The sequence below is a fragment of the Perna viridis genome, chromosome 10 (genome assembly GCF_037379345.1).
Source record: "Perna viridis isolate PV_CMFRI_1.1 ecotype Kerala chromosome 10, ASM3737934v1, whole genome shotgun sequence".
Lineage (NCBI taxonomy): Eukaryota > Metazoa > Mollusca > Bivalvia > Mytilida > Mytilidae > Perna > Perna viridis.
In genome coordinates this window covers 11,482,778-11,496,436 of record NC_142454.1, presented here as the reverse complement: position 1 = coordinate 11,496,436, position 13,659 = coordinate 11,482,778, and the positions used below count along the sequence as shown (strand labels likewise).

Genomic DNA, 13,659 nt, shown 5'->3' with positions numbered 1-13,659 from the left:
GACCTCAAGTTTTTTATGTTTCTTCAATCAGAGTTGCACTGGAGTGCCATTAAAATAGTTCTGAACAAAACCAGAGTAGCCAAGGTAGTTTTGTAATAATATACATTACTGTTTAATTTTTAAAGATAAAGGTTGTGATTAAATGTGTTCATGTAGCTCTTTTGAAAGCTGCATGACAAAGATTATATTCTTGTTACGATGTATTGACAGCCCATCATAAAATGTTGATCCTATTTTAATATTTGTTCATATTGTGTGTCAATATTTGAAATCAATATTTGAACATGCTGCATATTAGGTGTCATATTTCTTAATCTTATACCTCAGTCATTTAATTCCCACTACAGGAAGGTCTAAGCTAAAATTTCCTAGGTTACAATATGTGACTTGGCACAAAAAAAAATATGGGCTGTGTTAATAGCAGGGTAACTATTGATTTGGGACAATACTGTTTAAATCCTGCATGTCTGTATCTGTGACTGTATGTCCAGGAACAAATTAGGTTAAAAATTTTAAAGGACAAGATTGAATTAAAATTGGAGTCTTGGTTTTAGCAGATTAGTAGTATACTAATGGTTCTTGTTTTATAAATTTTCTAAGTTCAAGCTAATTATTAGTTCACTTATGTTGCAATAAGTAGCACAATATAAGGGATGTAAACTTACCATAGTTATATTCAGCGGGATACATGATGTTTTGGGGATCTGTTCGTGTGTTTTTAGTGACAGTTTGAATCCCTGAAACATTTTATTCCGATGCAGTCGGTATTGTGAACAATGCTGTGAATCATGTGACATCAATGATGCTATAATGGAGCTTACAACCTCTCATTACATGTGTTGGGCAAAAGTGATGACAACTGTAAAATTCAAGGCTCTAGTGGTTGCATTTGTGTCCAGAATATTTTCAAGCAAAACAGTTTTTCACTTTCATGTATTGGTTTATTCATTAAATCAATTGAATAATTTATCTAAATGCAAAAAGTATTGTTCACCAAATTAAATCTTATATTTTTTTTTTTATATTTTAATGATAAACTGGCAATAAGAGCCAAAAACTGCATTGGCTATCTCTTTGTAAATATATTACTGTTTTTTGCTTTGGCTTTGTTAGGGGATATAGTTAGATTCATGATGACAATCTGAATCACAGAAACAGTATTATTTTTTTCTATATATATTTTTTTTCATTGTTAAGTAAATTCAGTTGGCTGTATAGGGTAGTTTGATTACCAGTTTTCTTCTGTGATACTGGTGTAGGTATTATCTGACATGTTATGGGTTACAGTTAGTGTGATCATGGCTCAGATTTAAATATTCTTCTACTGAGGAGCATCAGATAGCACAGACAGATTATTTAAACTTGAGTTAGATACTCAAATCAGATTACAATCATGGTATTTGATATAGTGAACCTTCAATGATCCTTATAAGAGCATTCAAATGCTGGCACATGGGTTCTGTGTAAAAATAGTAATAATTCGGTAGATTTCCAATACTTGTAGATTGATTAGATTAAAGGACATTGATTTCGGATGATATTTCATCTGAACTTGGTTCTGGGTGATTTGTTTATCTGTACTCTGAGACAGAAGTTAGTATTTCTTAAGTTTTACATGTTTGTACTGGTAAAATGAGGGTTTTTGTGGGGATTGTCTGATTAAATGGAGAATCAGTGGAGATAAGTTTCAAGCAGGTGAGTTTGTACTGTATGTAAAACTTGTTGAGCTGTTGTTGAACCTTCTTTGATTGTGATTTGACATTTTTGTCTGTTTTCTGGAATCAGCAGATGGCTCTGTAAGGTATTGGCCACCTGTTATTGATGAAAGATAAAGTATCTATGTGTTCCACATTTTATTTTTCTAAGTTGATTTGATTTTACATTTAGTCTTTCTTGCTTATTTATATCATGATGATTAAAACTCAGAAAAAAGTGCTGCAATTTGTTTTGTTTTTTATGCTGATGATAAAATTTGTGCAAAAATAGTCTTCATTTTAACAAATTGTTTAAGATGGAAGAATACTTAAGGTATAAAATTCAAACCTAAATCATGGAACATAGCAGTTAAAGATTTATTGTTGTCTCTTTCATATAACTGTTGACTTATATTACTTTTTAAAAATTTGCAAAGAAATGTATAAATGAAAGAATAAGTACATTTCCCTAAAAGCACGCCAGGGTTAAAAAAAACCAAAATATCTATGACTCATCACCAATAAAGAAAGTAAAAACAAAAGCTTTAAAGTCCATTATATTTCCATAAATGAAGTTGTTTAAGCAAAACAGTTTGATAGTTACGCTAAGATGGACCGGTTCAAAAGATATCGTCAGTTTAATGGCTGTCACACTTATGAATTCATAAATTCATTATATAACATCGCTTCATCTCCTGTTAAAACTAGAATCTTGAATTATTCATAATTTTTGGAGATGACATCTTTGGCTTGGTGGTAATAATGAAAACCAATTTGATAATTGTGTTTATTTTACATGGAGGGTGTTTCTGAAACAAAGAGAAAAGCAGGTGTATATTTTATACAGATATGAATTAATTAGTTAATTATGTAATATTTATTTGAATATATTTGTCATAAGATAACATGGACAGATATTGCATATTAAAACCCTGTTATTATGTAATGGAGGAAAATTGCATGCATTGTTTCCCACTTGAACAAGGTTTTATAATGGGTTACACTGAGGTGTTAGTTTGCAGATCCATATCTCTTAATTATGGTCTCTGTCAAATGAAATGAAATTGTAAAAATAGATGTCTTGCACATTAAGTATTAAATATCTGCATACATTGTTTTCTCCTGTACTGTATTATATAGCAGTCTCTTCCTGTCTCATTTCACTCTGCATGATCACATTTCGTTTATAAGAAATATCACAGCTCTGGAAATAGACATGGATTCATTTGAGTAGTCCCTGTCCTACACCCTATATTTGATTTTTTATTATTTTTTTTTAAATATTTACCCTACATTAGGGACAATACCTTGATTTTATTAAATTGCATTCCAAAATTATTTTACCATGCTGTGCTAGGCAATATAGTTTCTTCATTTTTCATAGTAATAAAACACCCAATAAACTGGATTAATTAGGATTATTGTCAGACCATTGTCAAATACTTAGTTAATTATCTAATCTAGTTAATGCAGGTGATAATCCTTTAGGGGATATTTGTCATGGGGCTGTCAAATTGGTTCTGGGCAGAGGAGGAATCCTTTGAGGACAATTGATTTAGTAAGGAAATAAATGTTTCTTTGTTTCATGATTGTATGAAAAAGGCAGACTTTAATAAGAGTATTAATGGATTTCACACAAAAAAATATAAATTACAGAAAAATTATCTTTTGAACACTTTTATTCTACATTAATTCCACAAGAAATGAAAAGGATTTACTGGTTTCTTTGTGTAACACTATTTTGCTATTTTTGCTTGATTCTGACATTAGAAATTAGTACCATTATTAGTTCTATAGTCATGAAACTTGGTAGTGTACTGCATGGTCATCTGCTGAACTTTACCAACTAGGGGATCATTGGGCAGAACAGGACAAAAAAAATCCAAGCAGGCTGCATGGTCTTAACTGAAATTTTCAATAAGCCCCCCCCCCCCCCAACCCCCACCCCACCAGCAGGTTGGATCAGTAAGGTAGATGATATGACAAATACTTATAAAATAAATGTTAAGTAGGTTTCTAAATGCATTAAAAAGATATCTGCAACATGGAATAATGTGTTAATATGGAAAGTTAAATGATTTATTTATGAAATCAATTAATATCATCAACTATTACTTGTTTATAAATACTTTTAATGTACAAACTTAACCTATGGGAAACCTGTAAATTATGTAAAAAATTCTTTTTCTCTTTGTAGCTATCCAAATTAATTTTTGAAATTTTAATAAACCCATACTTCAGCATATTAAAAATAAATCTTTTATGAGTCTTATAAAATTGAAATAAATTCCATCAATATCTTCTATTGATTTGAACTGGGTTAAAAATCTAAAGGATGATTTGTATAATAAACTCTAACTCATAAGGCTGATTCTATTCATATTGAGGTTTTATATGGATTAATATCATTCTTTTTACAAATAATAATTTACATAAGGTTACATCAAATTGTAACGAACATTGTGAGTTGGATGTAAGGACACCATTGAACTGGACTGTTTAATGAAAATATAAGAAGGAAGTCAACCTGGGAATTAAATTGATGCTGATAGGTTTAGGTATACTGAAAGTCACAGAGCAAGTTTCAAAATTCAAGATACATATTAATTTCTTAAGAAATCAGCTTTCCAAATTGTAAACAATCAATTTCTCTCTTTTTATTTTTCATGCTTATTTCACTATGGCAAAAATAGCAAACATTAGTACTCTGTCAAAATTCATACATTTACAGGAGTTGACATAGAAATTAATACAGTTAATTTTTCAGCACCTGTAGAACCAAAATTACAAGATTTGATCAGGACTAAAAATATCTCCAGAAAACCACAATGGAGTATGGAGTTTCTTCTGTTGATTTCTATCAATGGATAAGAAGTGTGCTTTTATATTTAAGCAGTCAACAAGGCATACCTCAAACCTTAATGGTTTGGGAATCATTGAAAGTGCTTTGTTGTCTTTAACCATTAGAAGACAATGCAGATTTAAGTGAATTTTTTAAGGCATGAAATGTTCTTTTATAATGTATTGTTAGCTAACCGACTGTGTAATATTACAGGTCTGGACAACTTTCGCTTGTTTTTGATGAAGTAAGGACCTATTACTAGAGAAATCGCAACGAAGCTTGTATAGTCAGGCAAGGTCAGTACTAATAATGATGTATGTTACCAGGGGCAGATCTGGGCTTTCAGCTTAGGAGGGGAGTAAGTTATATAGTTAATTATGGGTTCAGTGAAGTAAAGCAAGAACATTTTTGGGGGTAGAATTTGTGAAAGCATAAAGATATCATGAAATAAAATCCTAGTTTTAGGGGTGTTGAGTGTGATACTGTATACACAACTTTGCCCTCCCCTTCCCCCTGAATCCATGTCGGGTTATTTGAAACGAGAACAATATTATATATGATATAGTTAAAGCAACTTCAATTTCATTGCCTTCTGGTGTATAGGTGATATTGTAAACTTTCTTGTTACAGCAGACAAATGTAGTAGTCATTATAAGGAAACATGATGATAATACCGGAATTTTCACCATGAAAATACCACTAATCCAGAAATTATTTACACGAATCATCTTCATAAAAATATATCTTATCCTTAAGAGAAACTCATTATCGCTTTCAATTAGTAAAGATATTCCAAACATATCAGCTTTGAAGAGATACAAAAATGTATTAAAGTCCAGAGGAAATGAAGTGACCAGTTTGGCATGTGCTTAATCTGTAATTTGATATATTTCGGGATGAGTCAATGGTGTTAAATGTCCAGAACCATTTTATTTTGGCCATTCTTCCCTAGACTTAAGGAGACATGCATTGTGGTATTATCTTTATGATTTTGTTTTGGGTTATCGTGCACACCAACTGGTTAATTTGTCCCTGATACACAGAGACAGTTTAATGGTATATTTTGAGATTTTCATGAGGTTTTATTGGTTCAGATGTGCTGGTATTAGTATTGTTATGCTAACAGATATTGTTTTAATAGACTAGAGGAAGAGAGAGGTTTGGTGAAGTTGATATTAGATTTTATTGCTCATAAATGTATGAATTAAAAACACACCATATTGCTTGTCAGGTGATAAAACTTGCTCTAATAAGAGAAATTCTGATTTCTGGTCATTGTAATTGGTAGAAATAAAATAGACATAAAATATTTTATGAGTAACTTGGAATGCAAATTTCTTTTGTTGGTCTTGGGTCTCTCTGCTTAGCTACAATGGAGACTGCAGGTCGGAATCTCTGGCATTATCAGAGTGTGTTATAAACCTGATGCATGTGAAAAAGCTTTGGATCTTTACACCAAAATGCATTATTGTGAGTTTCATTAAATTAGGCTAAGTATACGGTTTTAGCCTGATCTTCTAATGAATAATGAGGGCTGTAAATTTTTATCACTAATGCACTTTTTGTCAAATTGATGCATTAGTTATAGGCTTATGTTAGAATAGAAATGATAGTTTTGTCTTGTCAAGGGTCAAATGGCTACAATTAGAATAAGCATCAAAGGACTCTGTTGCTTTAATTTAAATAAAAAGACGCTAAATTGAATGACATTAGTACGCTTAGAGGTTTCGGCTTTAACTTGACCTGGGGTATAACTTTCTGTTCCTATATTTATCTTATTTGTGAGAATGATCAAATGGAACCAACTCCTATACCATCATACTAATAGTTGTCAAGTTTTTTTCTTTTTGTTTTTTTGGGTTTTTTTTTTTTGTACAGGAGATAGAGATATTTGGTTTTTTAATTTTCATTTACATTTATACTTATCTTCCATTGCAAGGGCTTTACGATAGTATTTCTCTTTTAAAATAAATACTACAATATTGGGTATGTAATCATATTTTTTACAAATTAATGAAAAGATAATGGAAATGTAACTCCTTTTCAATGATTTTAATTCGCATATATTTTGATGGACATAATATGGTAAATTGCAGTCAGTCCATTTGTTAGTCTGTCCAATTGTCCATAACTCATAAATACTTTTTGTTTCCAAGTTGTTGGATATTATAGCGCAAAAAAAGTGGGACTGGTTAAATGAGCTTCTGAGCTACTGTTTATTTATATAAATCTTTCAAGACCAAAATAAATCATTTCTCTGACTTAGGAGCCCAGCTCTGCCATTTGCTCATTGATTTTAATACTATATTCTAACTCACTCTGCCATGTGATTCATTTATTAACTTTGCCCTTGCTCCTGGTTGTTCAACACTCAACCAAATCTAATAAGCTCCGGTCAGTCGATAGTGAACTTGTAGGAAGTTATTTGAATTGATCTTTAATTGATCTTTTGACCAGTGTCCGACAGCCTGTGGATAAATATAACAATTCTATATTAAATGTAACCCTGATTACCCACAGTCAGTAAAGGTTTCTGTGGCAGATCCGTCTGACAATTGGCTGTTATCCTGATATTATAATATTATCCAGATGTTTGTTCTGGATGAGAAAATTGAATTAATCCAGAATTTTTATCCGAAGATTCTGTCTGTGATGACAAAATGATGGATTTAATGATCAAATCAAATTTCTTTAGAATGATTATGATGGTGGATCTCTAAAATGTTTGGGATGGATAAAGGCTGCTGTGAAAATTTATAGGATTTGGCTTTAGGCTGCAATGTATGAAATTTCATTTCAAGATTTTTTTTAAAAAAACTTCCTCACAAGACAAAAATGATTTTGAATTAATTACGGCCAGTAGTTATATCAGTCTATACAATGATGCCAGCAAATAGCTCTAACAATGTCTGTGTACTCTTACTATGCCAGCTTTTGTAATTCATGGTTTGGGAGGTTTTAATTCAGAAATAATTATTCCTTGTATAAATTTGAGAAACTGACATATTTTTTTGCAGTTGTAAAGTTTGTCAATTCCCTATAATTTTATTCTGACACCTGCATACATAGAGAGAAAAAAAATGTTTATCTTTAATTTATATAAGATAAGAATTATTCCTGAATTAATTGAAAACTTTAACTGTCTGTACAAAAATTCAGGTATGTCTTTTGTGTCTCCTTGATAAAAGAGTTCTGTTAGGGGGAGGAGTTGAGAAGTAATTTTACAGATATTTTTTGTGAAAGTGTGAATTGTAAGTCATGTCATGACAAAAGATGAGCAAAGCAAAGGAGATTTTTATGAACATTTCACCATATTGATGTTATTGTGGCCTATGAGAGAACTGTTGCCTAACTCATTTGCCTCCAGTTTATGATAAAAAGGTATGGGTTATAGATACCATATAAATATTACTTGACAAATGCATGTCATAAAAGCTGAGTTGACAGAGTGAAGCTGTTGAACATTTTTCTGACATTAAATAAGAATTCTTTGTAGATGAAACAACTCTTTAGTGACACTTCAAGCTCTTTAAATTGTATTGATAGGACACTCTGATAGTAGAAGATATACATAATAAAGAAACTTAAAGAAGAGTCACAAAAATTTTACCTTTAATATAAGGGTCATGCATTCCATTAACAGGTGAAAAACAAAGGTATACAATCAGATCAGGTACACTATGGATTGAGTGATGGTTATCAAGAGCAATGCAATAATCTTTTGTTATTCTGACTAACAATACGAAATCACAATAAATATCAGACTTTTCAGCAATGAGAAAATGGAAGAAAATGAAAATATTTGACTGATTTATTCCCTTTTGTTTTCAAAATTCATTTTGAATGTTAGTCATGTTTAGTAGATTTAGAAGAATGTATTGTTAATTAAATTTTACATTTCAACCCATGAGCTTCAGTTATCTAGCATGGAGAAATCTTGTAGTACATGAGAGCATTGGAGGAGAATCTCTTTCTCCCATGAAATCAGTAGAAAACTCAGAATATGTAAAATGGCAGGAAAACTTTTGTAGAAATTTCAAATGTCACATGCATTTTTAATCACAGGCTTTGAATGGGAGAAAGTATAATATACTATTTGCTTTACTTACTAATAACTTAATATTTTGTTGGAAATGCTTTATTTTTGTAATATTTAATTGATGATTAAATTTTGAATCTTATTTATTTGCAAAAAATGAACAATTTTTTATTATGTGCTTTAATTGCAATCAAACAGATACTTAAAAATTTGGTCACATTTTATATACATGTATATATATAAAAAAAAACATATATTACAAATCTTACAATAGCGTTTATTTATAGATTAAACAACATTTATTTCTATATGAAAATATAAACTATCTGCACATGTTATTCAGTTAGAATAGAATTATGATAATTTACCATCAACTTTACTTTCACATGAACCTTTTGAGTTCAGGTTCTTAGGGATGGACCTCTAGGTTAAAAGTTATCTATTTATTTAGTCTGAAATTCTCCATTAAACACAAAACCAAAATAAATTACTAATTTCCCTCCTTTTAAATGTAAAGCTAAAAAAAAACAAAAAAAAATCATTGATGAAATAGTTACACTCAGGGACCAGGAATTGACTAGTAGAGTGTGTCAATCAGATTTAGATACTATCAAAGAATTGCCTTACGCATTACTATTAAACAGGGGACACAAAAGGTGGGGGATTGAAACAAGAAATAAACCAGAAAAGGAACATGATGATTAATGTGTACATTAGATATCAAAGGTTTTAGCTAGAAGGACCTTGGATTTTTCATTTTTGTTACATCATTTTTCACAAGTTTTGATTGCACATTTAGGAAGATATCTGTTGATAAGGGATCATTAGTGACCAGAATACTGTTTTATTTTAAAACATGTATATGGATCTATTGTCTTCTTCATGGATTTCAATTAAGTAAGTAAATTACTGTACTATTTTATATTTATTTCTTTATTTTTTTTTATATTCAATATTTATTTTGCTTCTTAGATCAGACTAAATAATTCTGTATGATTTCCTTGATTAGTTTTAACTTTCCTGATTTTTATATTTAATTTTACATAGCAATGATCTGAATTAAGTATGTAAAAGATTTTCATAATATTATTTTAAGAGTTATATCAGATTGTGTTCTGCTTTCTGATTTTCTCTCCTAGAAAAATCTTCCTTTAATTTAGGTGTTCAAGCAAGTGAAAGTTATGTTCAATGTCATGATTTTAAACAATAATAAAAACTTTCTACCAATAATGCATGCAAAATCAATTCTGTGCAGAAAACAAATAATTCAAACAAACTGGTTTTCCTAGTTTAAGATGGCGTTATTGATGATAAGCTTCAAGTGTCGTTTTCCTTTTATTTATTTAAAAGTTTGTTTAAAAAAGGACTTTTTCATTAAACACTGACAGATTTTAATTCATTTTCTGTAATGAAACTATGTAGAAAAATAGATTTAAACTTGAGCGGTCACTTTTCGTTTTCTGTCTTTGTTTATTTTGGATGGTGTATGGGTCCTATAACCACAGTCCTTTATCGGTGACTTCAATACAAAGACACCTGGGCTGATGAGTCTCATTTCAATATCTCTTTTGAAATCTTATCTCATTAAAAAGGGTATGATTGTGATCTAAAAGGTATAATTATTTTATACCTGTACTATATGGACGGAGTTCATGGATGATCATTCCTACTGATATTATTTATACTTACGGATACATGGCACTGGTGATCACAGTTGGTTCTTCGCTGGGTGCTGTGACGGAAACTTTGTCATCAAATATGAAATAATGTGCATATATCTTCTATACAACTGGTTTTAATTATTACATCACATACTGATATCGAATATTGATGTTAAGGTATATTACCTCAACATATTTAGGTTAAATACCTCATAACTTGACTTATAGGTTCTGACCTAACTCTCTGAAAAAAAAAAAATTTCTTTCTTTATTAGCAAAAAAAACCTAAAATTTTACCTATAAAAACCTGATAATATGCATATAAGGTTGTAAACTTTATGAAAGCTATGTACTCTTTTAATGCAGAGAATGATGCCTTTTATCAAATGAGATTTTAGTGTCAAATTCTGATTGAAATCATTACACAATCCCTTTGTTTAATCACTTTCTGTACCATAAATTTTGAGAAACTCAATAATGACCCTCTGAATATCAACATCTCCCAAAGTAAAGTCAAACCAATGGAATATTTATTGGTAAATCAATCTAGATTTATTATTTAGTTTTTAAACAAGAAAGCGAGATTTATGTTACTCTGTAATAAAAGTTTGGATATGTTCTAATTATGTGGTCAGTTTTATGACTGTTAACCACATACACTTAAGTTTACCACATTTGGATGTGATTATAAACTGAATTTGGCTTCATATTTAACTTGAAACCTTACTTGTAGAGCAGTTCTTGTGTCTTATACTTTGATGTAGCTCATCTGTACTCATACTTGATGTATTTAAATCAATATTGTGTCAACAATTCATCAATAAAGACTCAAATGTCCAACTTTCTTTAAATGAAGAATAAATTCAATAACTGTACCAAAGAAAAATCTATCTATTCCAATTTAATATGCAGCTGACATATTATACATTACACATTTGACACTGGCATTTCCTATTTATTAAGTTTTATGAATCTGATAGTAAAAAAATGATTATATGCTGTATAGACTCAAGAATTGGTCTGCACAGATTATGCCAGATCATACATAAATATTATTACTTATTACATCTAGGTTTAATTTCATTATAAAAAAATTTAGTAATGAGTTAAAAACATCTGTATTAGGAAGAAAAAGAGTCAAATTCAATTATATCGCCCATTATCAGATTTTGACAGCTTTAAGTAAATAATTAACACCCATCAAGGGAAGTAACTACCTAATCTGATAGATCAAAGGGAGATAATAGGATAATATTACAACTGGAGTAGATTTAGTGTCAATATTTGTACATCTTACTGACCAGATCAAAGTAATTAGGTCTGCAATAACACCTGTAATCCTATTTACCTGTAACGAATAGCTGATTGATTACCTGTTCGATTGTTTACAGCTGATTTGTTGTATTAATGTTAGCTTTTTCATACATTTGGATTTTAGTTGTTTTTTTTTTCCATTTTATTGTTGTTTTTATTCTCTTTAACATATTATTCACTAAGGAACTTCTTTCCGTATATGAAAGGATAATTTTATTGAAAATTCATTTTACCCAGGAAAATTTATTGTTGGTCATGTTATCAATTGACTGTCTTCTATTGAGATTGGATAGGAAGGTATATTTATAATTTTTAGATTTTTTTGTACTTTCCTCACTGAGTAAGGTTTAATTTGGCACTCTCTGGCAGCCCATTACAAGTTATTTGGTTCTTATTTTAAAACTCTATTCTGATTTTGATGATGATACATGATATGTATTTATACAATTGATTCTTTTGCAATGTTTTACAAACAAAATGAATTAATGAAATCAGTTAGCTCTACTTTACAAAATATCGAAATACATGCTTTCAAAGCATGAAATTAAAATTTTGTGCAGTTGTGCAGTCAGGCAATGTGAAAATATTGGCATTGTGTTAATTTTGTTCACTGTTTGAGATGAAATCATTTATAAAAGCTTTATGCTAATTATACGCAACAAAAATTTCAATAGTTTTAAAAGCATTATATAATCAACTGTCTGGACACTAAAGCTGTTTTGTATTTCAATTATTGAAAATGCTGAAAATAGTTATTGGTGTTGTAGAAGTATCATGCTGGCCTGGCATCGCTGTCTCTTATAAATCATCCAGGGGTAAAAATGTTGATTGAAAAGCATTGATACATGTAGTATCATATTTCTGAAGCTAAACAAGTTGTAAGTGATCTATTTTATCCATTTTTTTGGAGGGCAATATTTAATGCTATGATACCTCATTGTTTGCTAATGAAATGTAACTTTTTATGGATTTTTTATTGATGTCGTGAAAAAAAATCAAATTCAGATTTGGGAACTCTATGATACAACAACTAAAATAAAAAAAAACTGATTTAAAAAAAGATGAAAACTTGGCTGTAACTGGTAATTTTAAGTAGAAATTTGACAATGAATGGACTACTTTTCTTTTTGCTCATATTTGAAAATGTCCTGTTGTGCCAAAGGAAATTATTACTGTGTTATATTAAAGTTAAAATCTAATTCTGAATGAACATTGCCAAGAACAAGTGTTATTGAAATCAAATGTAGCTAAAACCCATTATAACAGCAGGTCCATTATATTTCAACATGAGACCTAAATGAAGAGATATTCTAAGAACATCCAGAGCACCTGCTATCTGTGGACTAATTAGTAGTATAATCTCTGTCTAATACATTGTCGTATCTCTGCTACAGCATTCATGCATTAGCCTTTACACCAGTCATGCTATTAAATATTTGTTCTGTGCTTAATCTGCTTTTGCCTTGTGACCAATGTCCAAGATTTCCTCTTGACATCATGTCCAGGGGATGTTGTGATCAATGTAAAAATATTGTTATATTTAGTCGTTGTATGTCCATCCATTATCCCACGTCATTTGCCCAACATGCCTAAGTCAACATAGTGTCCATCAGAAATGTGTCATCTCTATAGGTTAAGACACTGTCCTGTGGATTTATAACAAACCTGCACATGCAGTAATGATGTTAAATTAACTGTTAGATGGAATTTTAATGAAATCAAATTACCTTTAGCAAAATGCTTTTGAGTTAACTTTTAGTTTCCCGAATTCTGTCTGGTATTAATTTTCTCTGGTCTTAATCAGATACTGCAAAGTTTTTTGGAGCTGTTAGAATGTAACTCATTCTTTAGTTGCCTTCCCTTGATTTTATACTGATTGAACTGAAAAATCTGGCCGAAGTGAGTGCTGATTTTATTTTTTTTAATTTACACAGTTCAAATATACTAAATTGTAAGCAGTATAGGAAATACACAGTTAGTACATTATAAAGTCTTTCTGCTAAGTTTGTTTTCTAGCATGAATGTATAATGGGGAAATTACCTAGAAACAAATATATTGTACTTTACTACAAAATATAAATCTAATGGACATTGATTTAAATGCTACTT

The 13,659-nt window shown here is 30.2% G+C and overlaps 1 protein-coding gene across 4 annotated transcripts in view; it reads left to right on the top strand.

The window, feature by feature from the left end:
* Nucleotides 1–13,659, top strand: part of LOC148604523 (protocadherin-11 X-linked-like) — a 62,873-nt gene that overhangs the window by 33,999 nt on the left and 15,215 nt on the right. For 3 of the 4 annotated variants that reach the window (XM_088548680.1, XM_088548686.1, XM_088548679.1), the window contains one exon: nt 4,750–4,832. The gene's annotated coding sequence lies outside the window, so the exon portion shown is untranslated. Of the gene's footprint in view, nt 1–1,583; nt 1,696–4,749; nt 4,833–13,659 lie in introns of those variants that run through there. The other variant, XM_088548681.1, reaches the window with a different exon arrangement.